At 40.7% G+C, this 15,411-nt stretch overlaps 1 pseudogene; it reads left to right on the top strand.

Annotated features, from left to right (window-relative positions):
* Positions 1–947, top strand: LOC148774997 (thymidylate synthase pseudogene; annotated as a pseudogene).
* Positions 948–15,411: the final 14,464 nt, after the last annotated feature.

Genomic DNA, 15,411 nt, shown 5'->3' with positions numbered 1-15,411 from the left:
ATGCCAGCCGCTGGCTCCTGCCGCCACACCCGCCGTCACCATCCGCCGTGCAGGAGCAGGGCGCCGAGCCGAGGCCGCCGCCGCCGCACGGGGAGCTGCAGTACCTGGGGCAGATCGAGCACATCCTCCGCTGCGGCTTCCGGAAGGATGACCGCACCGGCACCGGCACCCTGTCGATGTTCGGGATGCAGGCGCGGTACAACCTGAGAGATGAATTTCCTCTGCTGACAACCAAACGTGTTTTCTGGAAAGGTGTTTTGGAGGAGTTGCTGTGGTTTATCAAGGGATCCACCAACGCTAAGGAACTGTCTTCCAAGGGAGTGAAAATTTGGGATGCCAACGGGTCCCAAGACTTCTTGGACGGCTTGGGCTTCTCCAACAGAGCTGAAGGGGATTTAGACCCAGTTTATGGCTTCCAGTGGAGGCATTTTGGGGCTGAATACAAAGATATGGATTCAGATTATTCAGGTCAAGGAGTAGATCAACTGCAAAAAGTGATCGACACAATCAAAACCAACCCTAACGACAGAAGAATCATCCTGTGTGCTTGGAATCCAAAAGATCTCCCTCTCATGGCCCTCCCCCCGTGCCATGCCCTCTGCCAGTTCTCCGTGGTGAATGGGGAGCTGTCCTACCAGTTGTACCAACGGTCGGGAGACATGGGCCTGGGTGTGCCCTTTAACATTGCCAGCTACGCCCTGCTCACCTACATGATCACACACATCATGGACCTGAAGCCAGGTGACTTCGTACACACTCTGGGAGATGCACACATTTACCTGAATCACATCAAGCCACTGAAAACTCAACTTCAGTGAGAACCAAGGCCTTTCCCCAGGCTCAAAATCCTTTGAAAAGTTGAGACAATTGATGACTTCAAGGCTGAAGACTTTCAGATAGAAGGCTACAATCCTCACCCAAATATTAAAATGGAAATGGCTGTCTAGAGTGCTTTTAAAGGCGTTGTTTAAAGGATATTGACACCCAGGTAAAGATGGGCTCGATAAAGGACAGAAATGGTATGGACCTAACAGAAGCAGAAGATATTAAGAAGAGGTGGCAAGAATACACAGAAGAACTGTACAAAAAGGATCTTCACGACGAAGATAATCACGATGGCGTGATCACTCACCTGGAACCAGACATCTTGGAATGTGAAGTCAAGTGGGCCTTAGAGAGCATCACGACGAACAAAGCTAGTGGAGGTGATGGAATTCCAATTGAGCTATTTCAAATCCTGAAATATGATGCTGTGAAAGTGCTGCACTCAGTATGCCAGCAAATTTGGAAAACTCAGCAATGGCCACAGGACTGGAAAAGGTCAGTCTTCATTCCAATGCCAAAGAAAGGCAATGCCAAAGAATGCTCAAACTACCGCACAATTGCACTCATCTCACATGCTAGTAAAGTCATGCTCAAAATTCTCCAAGCCAGGCTTCAGCAATATGTGAATCATGAACTTCCAGATGTTCAAGCAGGTTTTAGAAAAGGGAGAGGAACCAGAGGTCAAATTGCCAACATCCAATGGATCATGGAGAAAGCAAGAGAGTTCCAGAAAAACATCTATTTCTGCTTCATTGACTATGCCAAAGCCTTTGACTGTGTGGATCACAATAAACTGTGGAAAATTCTGAAAGAGATGGGAATAGCAGACCACCTGACCTGCCTCTTGAGAAACCTGTATGCAGGTCAGGAAGCAACAGTTAGAACTGGACATGCAACAACAGACTGGTTCCACATAGAAAAAGGAGTACGTCAAGGCTGTATATTGTCACCTTGCTTATTTAACTTATATGCAGAGTACATCATGAGGAACGCTGGGCTGGAAGAAGCACAAGCTGGAATCAAGATTGCTGGGAGAAATATCAATAACCTCAGATATGCAGATGACACCACCCTTAAGGCAGAAAGTGAAGAGGAACTCAAAAGCCTCTTGATGAAACTGAAAGAGGAGAGTGAAAAGGTTGGCTTGAAGCTCAACATTCAGAAAATGAAGATAATGGCATCTGGTCCCATCACTTCATGGGAAATAGATGGGGAAACAGTGTCAGGCTTTATTTTTGGGGGCTCCAAAATCACTTCGGATGCTGATTGCAGCCATGAAATTAAAAGACGCTTACTCCTTGGAAGGAAAGTTATGACCAGCCTAGATAGCATATTAAAAAGCAGAGACATTACTTTGCCAACCAATGTCTGTCTAGTCAAGGCTATGGTTTTTCCTGTGGTCATGTATGGATGTGAGAGTTGGACTGTGAAGAAAGCTGATCGCCGAAGAATTGATGCTTTTGAACTGTGGTGCTGGAGAAGACTCTTGAGAGTCCCTTGGACTGAGAGGAAATCCAACCAGTCCATTCTAAAGGAGATCAATCCTGGGAGTTCATTGGAAGGACTGATGCTAAAGCTGAAACTCCAATACTTTGTCCACCTCATGCGACGAGTTGACTCACTGGAAAAGAGTCTGATGCTGGGAGGAATTGGGGGTAGGAGGAGAAGGGGACGGCAGAGAATGCAATGGCTGGATGGCATCACCGACTCAATGGACATGAGTTTGAGTGAACTCCGGCAGTTGGTGATGGACAGGGAGGCCTGGCGTGCTGTGGTTCATGGGGTCGCATAGAGTCGGACACGACTAACCGACTGAACTGAACAGAAAAGTCCACTTGGCTCTAAAGGCAAAGGATCTAGGTCAAAACCTGTTAGTGATCTATTGGTTATTATCCATTAACTTTTAAGAATGTTGCCACTGGCAAATAAGAACTGTGCTGTTCTCTTAGTAATAAAAGGCCTTGGGTTTGGGTGACTCACTGAGGCTGTCTGTACATGTAGTGATTTTGAATAAAGACAGGAAAGAGAATTTATATATATTAATTCAAATTTCATAGTGTTTTTAGGAAAATGGTCAGTGCATTTCAAGAATTATATAGAACTATTTCCCCAAATCTAAGTAAGCAGGATAACACCCATCAGTCATGTTAATGCCTAGTGTGGTTATGAATGTTTAAAGTTTTATATCTTGCTACAATAAATGTTCTGCATTCATGTTTGGTTTTTTTTTTTTTAAAAAAAAAGATGCTCCATTATCTTAATGATCAGGAAAGTAAAAATTAAAGGCAATGCATCACACCCACATTTATAGCAAAAATAAAGTTTTAAAGTATAAAAATCAAATATTAGCAAGAATGTAGAACAATGAGATGGAGAAGGAAATGGCAACCATTCCAGTGTTCTTGCCTGGAGAATCCCAGGGATGGGGGAGCCTGGTGGGCTTCCGTCTATGGGGTCACACAGAGTCGGACACGACTGAAGTGATTTAGCAGCAGCAGCAGCAGAACAATGAGAATACTCAAAACTGCCAACAGAATTATATATTTAGTGCAGTTCAGTTCAGTCGCTCAGTCGTGTCCGACTCTCCGCGACCCCATGAATCACAGCACGCCAGTCCTCCCTGTCCATCACCAACTCCCGGAGTTCACTCAGACTCATGTCCATCGAGTCGGTGATGCCATCCAGCCATCTCATTCTCTGTTGTCCCCATCTCCGCCCACCCCCAATCCCTCCCAGCATCAGAGTCTTTTCTAGTGAGTCAACTTGTCGCATGAGGTGGCCAAAGTATTGGAGTTTCAGCTTTAGCATCAGTCCTTCCAATGAACACCTAGGATTGATCTCCTTTAGAATGGACTGGTTGGATTTCCTTGCAGTCCAAGGGACTCTCAAGAGTCTTCTCCAGCACCACAGTTCAAAAGCATCAATTCTTCGGCGATCAGCTTTCTTCACAGTCCAACTCTCACATCCATACATGACCACAGGAAAAACCATAGACTTGACTAGATAGACCTTGGTTGGCAAAGTAATATTAGTTTAACTCTTTTTGAAAATAATATGACATTAATTTCTAAAAATAGAGATATACATATTTTACAATCTAGCGATTCTTCTCTTAAGTATATTTTATATGTATGTATGTATTAGTAGACCTAAAAAGAAAAATAGAATTACTGTAATTTAAAAACCAGAAACAACACAGCTACTCATCAGTAGTGAAGATATAAGTGAGTTATGGAATTATTTATGTATTTGAACATATCCAACAGTGAAGTGAACCAGAGCAAATGTCAGAATTATAATGTGGAAAAGAAAAGTGAGGTTGGTAAAGAATAAATATGAATGTCACTTTTTATATAATATACAACAGTCAAAGCTAAACCACTGTATACAAATGCACGTATACTCATGACCATGGGAGCACACGTGCTCACGTGCACATGAAAAGCAAACACTGTGCTCATTACAAAGCTCAGAATATCAGCTCTCCCTGCAGACAAAGATACAGACTGTGATGTGTAATGGGCCCATAAGCCATTCAAAGTTACTGTCAATGTTTTATTATTTAAGCTCAAGATTGACACATGGGTGGCTGTTGGTAAAAATTAATTATGCATGGTGCTAAATCACTTCAGTCGTATCTGACTCTTTGTGACCCCATGGACTATAGCCCACCAGGCTCCTCTGTCCATAGGATTCTCCAGGCAATAATACTAGAGTGGGTTGTCATGCCCTCCTCCGGGGGAATCTTCCCAACCCAGGGATAGAACCCAGGTCTCCTGTGTCTCCTGCATGGGCAGGCAGGTACTTTACCACTAGCACCACCAAGGAAGCCAGTACATATAACGTTACTCCTCCTCAAAAAAAAAAAAAAAAAAGGAAAGAAAGAAACATTGGAAAAATACTACCTAATGGGAACTGCAAGGAGATCCAACCAGTCCATTCTAAAGGAGATCTGTCATGGGTGTTCATTGGAAGGACTGATGCTAAAGCTGAAACTCCAATACTTTGGCCACCTTACGCGATGAGTTGACTCACTGGAAAAGACTGATACTGGGAGGGATTTGGGGTAGGAGGAGACGGGGACAGCAGAGAATGAGATGGCTGGATGGCATCACCGACTCAATGGACATGAGTTTGAGTGAACTCCGGGAGTTGGTGATGGACAGGGAGGCCTGGCGTGCTGTGACTCATGGGGTCTCAAAGAGTCAGACACGACTGAGCAACTGAACTGAACTGAACTGAATGCTTAAATACGAAGAGCCAATGCTTCATGTTACTGCTGCTGCTGCTGCTAAGTCGCTTCAGTCGTGTCCGACTGTGTGCTACCCCATAGCCGGCAGCCCACCAGGCTCCCATCCCTGGGATTCTCCAGGCAAGAATACTGGAATGGGTTGCCATTTCCTCCTCCAATGCATGAAAGTGAGAAGTGAAAGTGCAGTCGCTCAGTCGTGTCCAACTCAGCGACCACATGGACTGCAGCCTACCAGGTTCCTCTGTACATGGGATTCTCCAGGCAGGAGTACCAGAGTGAGGTGCCATTGCCTTCTCCGCATGTTACTAGTATATACTAACAAAGGTCATCACTGGGTCTGAAAAGGGACCCTAAACACCCAAGAGAGCCCCAGGAAGACAAGAAGCCTTCACAATCAAGATGACTTACTGATAACCTCATCATTTTTAGAACACATACATCCTGCCATGAAATTGCTGTGTATAGTCAATGATATTACTACTTTGTGTTCATATCAGTTCAGTTCAGTCGCTCAGTTGTGTGTTCATATAGAAAAACCCAAACTCAAAGAAAAATTCAAAGACCAAAAGCTTTAGATAACCAAGTCACCAACCATTTGAGGAAAAGGAGCACTTCAAAAGTTAAGAACTAAGATAGGCAGCAGAAAAATACCTCCGAAAGCAGAGGTAAAAGAAGAAAATGAAGGTTTTGAAATAACTGCAATTAATATTCTTGTGAAAATATTCATAGCAAGCTATTATAAAAAAGAAACATTTTAGACAAGCTAACATTATCTTCATAAAATGTAATTCAGTTCAGTTCAGTTCAGTCGCTCAGTCGTGGCCGACTCTCTGCGACCCCTTGAATCACAGCATGCCAGGCCTCCCTGTCCATCACCAACTCCTGGAGTACACTCAAACTCATGTCCACAGAGTCGGTGATGCCACCCAGCCATCTCATTCTCTGTCATCCCCTTCTCCTCCCGTCCCCAACCTTTCCCAGCATCAGAGTCTTTTCCAGTGACTCAACTTGTCGCATGAGGTGGCCAAAGTATTGCAGCTTCAGCTTTAACATCAGTCCTTCCAATGAACACCCAGGATTGATCTCCCTTAGAATGGACTGGTTGGATCTCTTGGTGGTACAAGGGACTCTCAAGAGTCTTCTCCAACACCACAGTTCAAAAGCATCCATTCTTCGGCGATCAGCTTTCTTCACAGTCCAACTCTCACATCCATACATGACCACAGGAAAAACCATAGTCTTGACTAGACGGACCTTTGTTGGCAAAGTAATGTCTCTGCTTTTCAATATATTATCAAGGTTGGTCATAACTTTCCTTCCAAGGAGTAAGCGTCTTTTAATTTCATGGCTGCAATCAGCATCTGCAGTGATTTTGGGGCCCAAAAAATAAAGTCTGACACTGTTTCCACTGTTTTTCCAGCTATTTCCCATGAAGTGATGGGACCAGATGCCATGATCTTTGTTTTCTGAATGTTGAGCTTCAAAAGCCAACCTTTTCACTCTCCTCTTTCACTTTCAACAAGAGGCTTTTGAGTTCCTCTTCACTTTCTGCCATAAGGGTGGTGTCATCTGCATATCTGAGGTTATTGATATTTCTCCCGGCAATCTTGATTCTAGCTTGTGTTTCCTCCAGCCCAGTGTTTCTCATGATGTACTCTGCATATAAGTTAAATAAGCAAGGTGACAATATACAGCCTGGACGTACTCCTTTTCCTTTTTAGAACCAGTCTATTGTTCCATGTACAGTTCTGACTGTTGCTTCCTGACCTGCATACAGGTTTCTCAAGAGGCAGGTCAGGTGGTCTGCTATTCCCATCTCTTTCAGAATGTTCCACAGTTTATTGTGATCCACACAGTCAAATGCTTTGGCATAGTCAATGAAGCAGAAATAGATGTTTTTCTGGAACTCTCTTGCTTTCTCCATGATCCAGCGGATGTTGGCAATTTGACCTCTGGTGCCTCTGCCTTTTCTAAAACCTGCTTGAACATCTGGGACTTCACGGTTCACATATTGCTGAAGCCTGGCTTGGAGAATTTTGAGCATGACTTTACTAGCATGTGAGATGAGTGCAATTGGGCGGTAGTTTGAGCATTTTTTGGCATTGCCTTTCTTTGGGATTGGAATGAAGACTGACCTTTTCCAGTCCTGTGGCCATTGCTGAGTTTTCCAAATTTGCTGGCATATTGAGTGCAGCACTTTCACAGCATCATCTTTCAAGATTTGAAATAGCTCAACTATGTAGTAGTTGGATTTAATATAAGAATGACAAAAATGGAAGACAAATTTATTAGCTAGTGGTTCTATACAATGGTTTCTCCTAAATGAAAAGACAAATGAAAATATATGTGATAATGTCTAAAGGTACAAGCAAAAAAAAAAAGAGAGATACTGTCTATTTCTGAGACTTGTATGAGACAAGACAGAATATATTAAAGTAAAGGAATAAATTTTAGAATATTTTAAAGATAATTAAAACTCTAGATTCATGTTGAAATCTAAATATGCAGAGTAGGATGAAGTAGAAAACATGCTTGCCCTACACATATTGATGTGAAATTTAAGACACTGGGTAAATGAAAAAACCTTTTACAGAGGGTAAATAGGTTACATAGAGGTGCAGAATTCCACTGGCATCAAACTTCCCATTGCTAACATCACAGAAAATAGGTAAATTAAGTTGTACTGTAGTAAAATTATTTTGTACTCAGAATTTCATACCCATGTATTCAAGAACATTGCTGATTGCATGAGAGAAAAATGTTATCAGCCATAAAACTTACAGGATATGGGGAAGAGGGAGGTGGGAGGGGGGTTCAAGAGGGGGAACACATGCACATCCGGGGCAGATTCGTGTCAATGTATGGCAAAACCAACCAATATATTAATGTAAAGTAATTGGCCTCCAATAAAAAAAATAAAAATATAAAAATGGAAGAAAATGCTTATTCATTTTTCCATTATTTTTCTGTCAATTTATAAAGTACCTCTATAAATTTGGGTTCAAAAACCATTTACTGTATGACACAGGGACCCCAATGCTGGTGCTCGGTGGCAACGTAGAAGGGAGGGATGGGGAGGGTAAAGGGAGGAAGGCTTAAGAGGAAGGAGGCATATATATACCTATGGATGATTCATGTTGTTGTATGGCAGAAACCATTACAATATTGTAAAGTAATTATCCTCTAATTAAAAATTAAATTTTTTAAAAAGAAGTTGTTCAGGAACCTATAATCTGCTGTTTAATTCAAGTTTGGGAATATTTTGATTAAGGACTAAAAAAAAAATCCAAAAAATGAGAGAGGACTATATACACATGCACACATTTGCAAACACACACATGCCATCCCCCAGGAATTCAGGGTCCACCCCGCACTTTTAAACCATAGTGAGGTGACCCAAGTGTCAGTGGGCAAGCTGAGCATCATTGCAACAGCAAACTTCTCAGAGGATAAGAAAGTGAAACATACCATTTGAAACCAACATTTGGAAATCTGCATTTTTCAAACCAATCACTAAAAATAGAATATGTTCATACATCCATTCTCTCTACCTCACAATCACCTTGGAGCCAATTGCCTTAACTTCTATTTGAAATATTTAATGGACATGGATATCCATGGTAATGGATAATCCTAAAAATATGATGCTGTTAAAGTTCTGCACGTGCCAGCAAATTTGGAAAACTCAGCAGTGGCCACAGGACTGGAAAAGGTCAGAGCAAGGCGATGCCAAAGAATGCTCAAACTACTGCACAATTGCACTCATCTCACAAGTTAGTAAAGTAATCCTCAAAATTCTCCAAGCCAGGCTTCAACAGTACTCGAACCATGAACTTACAGATTTTCAAGTTGGATTTTGAAAGGCCAGAAGAACCAGAGGTCAAATTGTCAACATCCGTTGGATCATAGAAAAAGCAAGAGAGTTCCAAAAAAATATTTACTTCTGTTTTGTTGACTATGCCAAATCCTTTGACTGCATGGATCATAGCAAACGATGGAAAATTCTTTAAGAGAGGGGAATATCAAACCACCTTACCTGCCTCCTGAGAAATCTGTAAGCAGGTCAAGAAGCAATAGTTATAACTGGACATGGAACACCAGACTGGTTCCAAACTGGGAAAGGAGTACATCAAGGCTGTATATTGTCACCCTGCTTATTTAACTTATATGCAGAGTATAACATGTGAAATGCCAGGCTGGATGAAGCACAACTGAAATCAAGATTGCTGGGAGAAATATCAATAACTTCAGATACGCAGAAGACAACACACTTATGTCAGAAAGTGAAGAGGAATTAAAGAGCGTCTTGATGAAAGTGAAAGAGGAGAGTGGAAAAAGTTGGTTTAAAAATCAAAATTCAAAAAATGAAGATCATGGCATCCAGTCCCATCACTTCATGGCAAATAGATGGGGAAAAATTGGAAATAGTGACAGACTTTATGTTTTTAGGTTCCAAAATCACTGAAGATAGTGACTCCAGCCAAGAAATTAAAACATACTTGCTCCTTGGAAGAAAAGCTATGACCAAAATAAAAAGCATATTAAAAAGCAGAGACATTACTTAGCCAACAAAGGTCCATCTAGTCAAAGCTATGGTTTTTCCACTAGTCATGTATGGATGTGAAATTTGGACCATAAACAAAGCTGACCACCAAAAAATTGATACTTTTTTTTTTCAGGGTATTATGCTCACTTTATTTTTTTTTTTTTAATTCTTATTGGAGGCTAATTATTTTACAATATTATATTGGTTGGTTTTGCCATACATTGACATGAATCCGCCCCCGGTGTACATGAGCTCCCCCTCCCGAACCCCCCTCCCACCTCCCTCCTCCCCTTATCCTCCCTCTGGGTCATACCCACATACCAGACCCGAGCATCCTGTAACATGCATCGACCCTGAACTGGCGATTCGTTTCACGTATGATAATATACATGTTTCAATGCCATTCTCCCAAACCATCCCACCCTCACCCTCTCCCACAGAGTCCCAAAGACTGTTCTATACATCTGTGTCTCTTCTGCTGTCTCGTATACAGGGTTATCATTTGCATCTTTCTAAATTCCATATATATGCGTTAGTATATTGTATTGGTGTTTTTCTTTCTGGCTTACTTGACTCTGTATAATAGGCTCTAGTTTCATCCACCTCATTAGAACTGGTTCAAATGCATTCTTTTTAATGGCTGAGTAATACTCCATTGTGTATATGTACCAAAGCTTTCTTATCCATTCGTCTGCAGATGGACATCTAGGTTGCTTCCATGTCCTGGCTATTATAAACAGTGCTGCAAGGAACATTGGAGTACATGTGTCTCTTTCAATTCTGGTTTCCTCGGTGTGTATGCCCAGGAGTGCGATTGCTGGATCATATGGCAGTTCTATTTCCAGTTTTTTGAGGAATCTCCACACTGTTCTCCCTAGTGGCTGTACTAGTTTGCATTCCCACCAACAGTGTAAGAGGGTTCCCTTCTCTCCGCACCCTCTCCAGCATTTATTGCATGTAGACTTTTGGATAGCAGCCATTCTGACTGGTGTGAAATGGTATCTCATTGTGGTTTTGATTTGCATTTCTCTGATTATGAGGGATGTTGAGCATTTTTTCATGTGTTTGTTAGCCATCTGTATGTCTTCTTTGGAGAAATGTCTGTTTAGTTCTTTGGCCCATTTTTTGATTGGGTCATTTATTTTTCTGGAATTGAGCTGCAAGAGCTGCTTATATATTTTGGAGATTAATCCTTTATCAGTTGCTTCATTTGCTATTATTTTCTCCCATTCTGAAGGTTGTCTTTTCACCTTGCTTATAGTTTCCTTTGCTGTGCAGAAGCTTTTGATTTTAATTAGGTCCCATTTGTTTGTTTTTGCTTTTGTTTCCAATATTCTGGGAGGTGGGTCTGGGAGGATCCTGCTGTGATTTATGTCAGAGAGTGTTTTGCCTACGTTCTCCTCTAGGAGTTTTATAGAATCTGGTCTTTCATTTAGCTCTCTAATCCATTTTGAGTTTATTTTGGTGTATGGTGTTAGGAAGTGTTCTAGTTTCATTCTTTTACAAGTGGCTGACCAGTTTTCCCAGCACCACTTGTTAAAGACACTGTCTTTTCTCCACTTTATATTCTTGCCTCCTTTGTCAAAGATAAGGTGTCCATAGGTGCGTGGATTTATCTCTGGGCTTTCTATTTTGTTGCATTGATCTATATTTCTGTCTTTATGCCAGTACCATACTGTCTTGATGACTGTGGCTTTGTAGTAGAGCCTGAAGTCCGGCAGGTTGATTCCCCCAGTTCCATTTTTCTTCCTCAAGATTGCTTTGGCTATTCGAGGCTTTTTTTGTATTTCCATACAAATTGTGAGATTATTTGTTCTAGTTCTGTGAAAAATATCGTTGGTAGCTTGATAGGGATTGCATTGAATGTATAAATTACTTTGGGTAGTATACACATTTTCACAATATTTATTCTTCCAATCCACGAACACGGTATATTTCTCCATCTATTAGTGTCCTCTCTGATTTCTTTCACTAGTGTTTTATAGTTTTCTATGTACAAGTCTTTTGTTTCCTTAGGTAGATATATTCCTAAGTATTTAATTCTTTTCATTGCAGCAGTGAATGGAATAGTTTCCTTAATTTCTCTTTCTATTTTCTCATTATTAGTGTATAGGAATGCAAGTGATTTCTGTGTGTTGATTTTATATCCTGCAACTTTACTGTATTCATTGATTAGCTCTAGTAGTTTTCTGGTAGAGTCTTTAGGGTTTTCTGTGTAGAGGATCATGTCATCAGCGAACAGTGAACGTTTTACTTCTTCTTTTCCAATTTGTATTCCTTTTATGTCTTTTTCTGCTCTGATTGCTGTAGCCAAAACTTCCAGAACTATGTTGAATAGTAGTGGTGAGAGTGGGCACCCTTGTCTTGTTCCTGACTTTAGGGGAAATGCTTTCAGTTTTTCACCACTGAGAATAATGTTTGCTGTGGGTTTGTCATATATAGCTTTTATTATGTTGAGATATGTCCCTTCTATTCCCACTTTCTGGAGGGTTTTTATCATAAATGGATGTTGAATTTAGTCGAAGGCTTTCTCTGCATCTATTGAGATAATCATATGATTTTTCGGTTTGTTAATGTGGTATATTACGTTGATTGATTTGCAGATATTGAAGAATCCTTGCATTCCTGGGATAAAGCCCACTAGGTCATGATGTATGATCTTCTTAATGTGTTGTTGGATTGTGATTGCTAGAATTTTGTTAAGGATTTTTGCATCTATGTTCATCAGTGATATTGGCCTGTAGTTTTCTTTTTTTGTGAGATCTTAACCAGGTTTTGGGATTAGTGTGATGGTGGCCTCATAGAATGAGTTTGGAAGTTTCCCTTCCTCAGCAATTTTCTGGAGGAGTTTGAGTAGAATAGGTGTTAGCTCTTCTCTAAATTTTTGGTAGAATTCAGCTGTGAAGCCGTCTGGACCTGGGCTTTTGTTTGCTGGAAGATTTCTGATTACAGCCTCTCGTTCCGTGCTTGTGATGGGTCTGTTTTTCTATTTCTTCCTGGTTCAGTTTTGGAAAGTTGTACTTTTCTAGGAATTTTTCCATTTCTTCCAGGTTATTCATTTTATTGCCATATAATTGATGATAGTATTCTCTAATGATCCTTTGTATTTCTGTGTTGTCGGTTGTGATCTCTCCATTTTCATTTCTAATTTTATTGATTTGGTTCTTCTCCCTTTGTTTCTTGATGAGTCTGGCTAGTGGTTTGTCAATTTTATTTACCTTCTCAAAGAACCAGCTTTTGGCTTTGTTGATTTTTGCTATGGTCTCTTTTGTTTCTTTTGCATTTATCTCTGCCCTAATTTTTATGATTTCTTTCCTTCTACTAACCCTGGGGTTCTTCATTTCTTCCTTTTCTAGTTTCTTTAGATGTAGGGTTAGGTTATTTAGTTGACTTTTTTCTTGTTTCTTGAGGTGTGCCTGTATTGTTATGAACTTCCCCCTTAGCACTGCTTTTACAGTGTCCCAGAGGTTTGGGGTTGTTGTGTTTTCATTTTCATTCATTTCTATGCATATTTTGATTTCTTTTTTGATTTCTTCTACGATTTGTTCATTATTTAGCAGCGTGTTGTTCAGCCTCCATATGTTGGCATTTTTAATGGTTTTTCTCCCGTAATAGAGATCTAATCTTACTGCATTGTGGTCAGAAAAGATGCTTGGAATGATTTCAATTTTTTGAATTTACCAAGGCTAGATTTATGGCCCAGGACGTGATCTATCCTGGTAAATGTTCCGTGTGTGCTTGAGAAAAAGGTGAAATTCATTGTTTTGGGGTGAAATGTCCTATTAGATCTATTAGGTCTAACTGGTCTATTGTATCATTTAAAGTTTGTGTTTCCTTGTTAATTTTCTGTTTAGTTGATCTATCCATAGATGTAAGTGGGGTATTAAGATCTCCCACTATTATTGCATTGCTGTTAATTTCCCCTTTCATACTTGTTGGTAATTGTCTTACATATTGCGGTGCTCCTATCTTGGGTGCATAAATATTTAGAATTGTTATATCTTCTTCTTGGATTGATCCTTTGATCATTATGTAGTTTCCTTCTTTGTCTCTTTTCACAGCCTTTGTTTTAAAGTCTATTTTATCTGATATGAGTATTGCTACTCCTGCTTTCTTTTGGTCTCTATTTGCATGGAATATCTTTTTCCAGCCCTTCACTTTCAGTCTGTATGTGTCCCTCGTTTTGAGGTGGGTCTCTTGTAGACAACATATATGGGGTTCTTGTGTTTGTATCCATTCAGCCAGCCTTTGTCTTTTGGTTGGGGCATTCAACCCATTTACGTTTAAGGGAATTATTGATAAGTATGATCCCGCTGCCATTTTCTTTATTGCTTTGGGTTCGAGTTTATACACGCTTTCTGTGTTTCCTGTCTAGAGAAGATCCTTTGGCATTTGTTGGAGAGCTGGTTTGGTGATGCTGAATTCTCTCAGCTTTTGCTGGTCTGTAAAGCTTTTGATGTCTCCTTCATATTTGAATGAGATCCTTGCTGGGTACAGTAATCTGGGCTGTAGGTTATTTTCTTTCATCACTTTAAGTATGTCTTGCCATTCCCTCCTGGCCTGAAGAGTTTCTGTTGAAAGATCAGCTGTTATCCTTATGGGAATCCCCTTGTGTGTTATTTGCTGCTTTTCCCTTGCTGCTTTTAATATTTGTTCTTTGTGTTTGATCTTTGTTAATTTGGTTAATATGTGTCTTGGAGTATTTCGCCTTGGGTTTATCCTGTTGGGGGCTCTCTGGGTTTCTTGGACTTGGGTGATTATTTCTTTCCCCATTTTAGGGAAGTTTTCAACTATTATCTCCTCAAGTATTCTCTCATGGTCTTTCATTTTGTCTTCTTCTTCTGAGACTCCTATGATCCGAATGTTGGAGCGTTTAACATTGTCCCAGAGGTCTCGAATATTGTCCTCATTTCTTTTAATTCGTTTTTCTTGTTTCCTCTCTGTTTCATTTATTTCTACAATTCTATCTTCTAGCTCGCTTATCCTGTCTTCTGCCTCTCTTATTCTACTCTTTGTTCCCTCCAGAGTGTTTCTGATCTCATCTATTGCATTATTCATTGTATATTGACTCTTTTTTATTTCCTCTAAGTCCTTATTAAACCTTTCTTCCATCTTCTCAATCCTTTTCTCCAGGTTATTTATCTGTAACTCCATTTTGCTTTCAAGATTTTGAATCATTTTCACCATAAAATTCGAAATTCTTTATCAGGTAGATTCCCTATATCTTCCTCTTTTGTTTGTGTTGGTGGGCATTTATCTTGTTCCTTTACTTGCTGGGTATTTCTCTGCCTCTTCATCTTGCTTATATTGCTTTGCTTGGGGTGGCCTTTCCCTCTTCTGGCCGTTTGTGGAGTTCTCTTTATTATGTAGTTTCCTCGCTGTGTGTGGGGTTGGACGGGTGACTTGTCAAGGTTCCCTGGTTAGGGAAGCTTGTGTCGGTGTTCTGGTGTGTGGAGCTGGATTTCTTCTCTCTGGAGTGCAGTGTAGTGTCCAGTAATGAGTTATGAGATGTCAGTGGGTTTGGAGTGACTTTGGGCAGCCTGTATATTGAAACTCAGGGCTATTTTCCTGTGTTGCTGGACAATTTGCGTGGTATGTCTTGCTCTGGAACTTGTTGACCCTTGGGTGGTGCTTGGTTTTAGTGTAGGTATGGAGGCGTTTGATGAGCTCCTATCGATTAATGTTCCCTGGAGTCAGGAGTTCTCTGGTGTTCTCAGGATTCGGGCTTAAGCCTCTTGCCTCTGGTTTTTGGTCTTATTCTTGGAGTAGTCTCTACACTTCTCTATCT

Source organism: Moschus berezovskii, chromosome 18 (genome assembly GCF_049115385.1).
Source record: "Moschus berezovskii isolate FMDL1 chromosome 18, NW_MosBer_1.0, whole genome shotgun sequence".
Lineage (NCBI taxonomy): Eukaryota > Metazoa > Chordata > Mammalia > Artiodactyla > Moschidae > Moschus > Moschus berezovskii.
The sequence above is the reverse complement of the archived record's forward strand: the minus strand, read 5'-3'. Positions and strand labels throughout refer to the sequence as shown.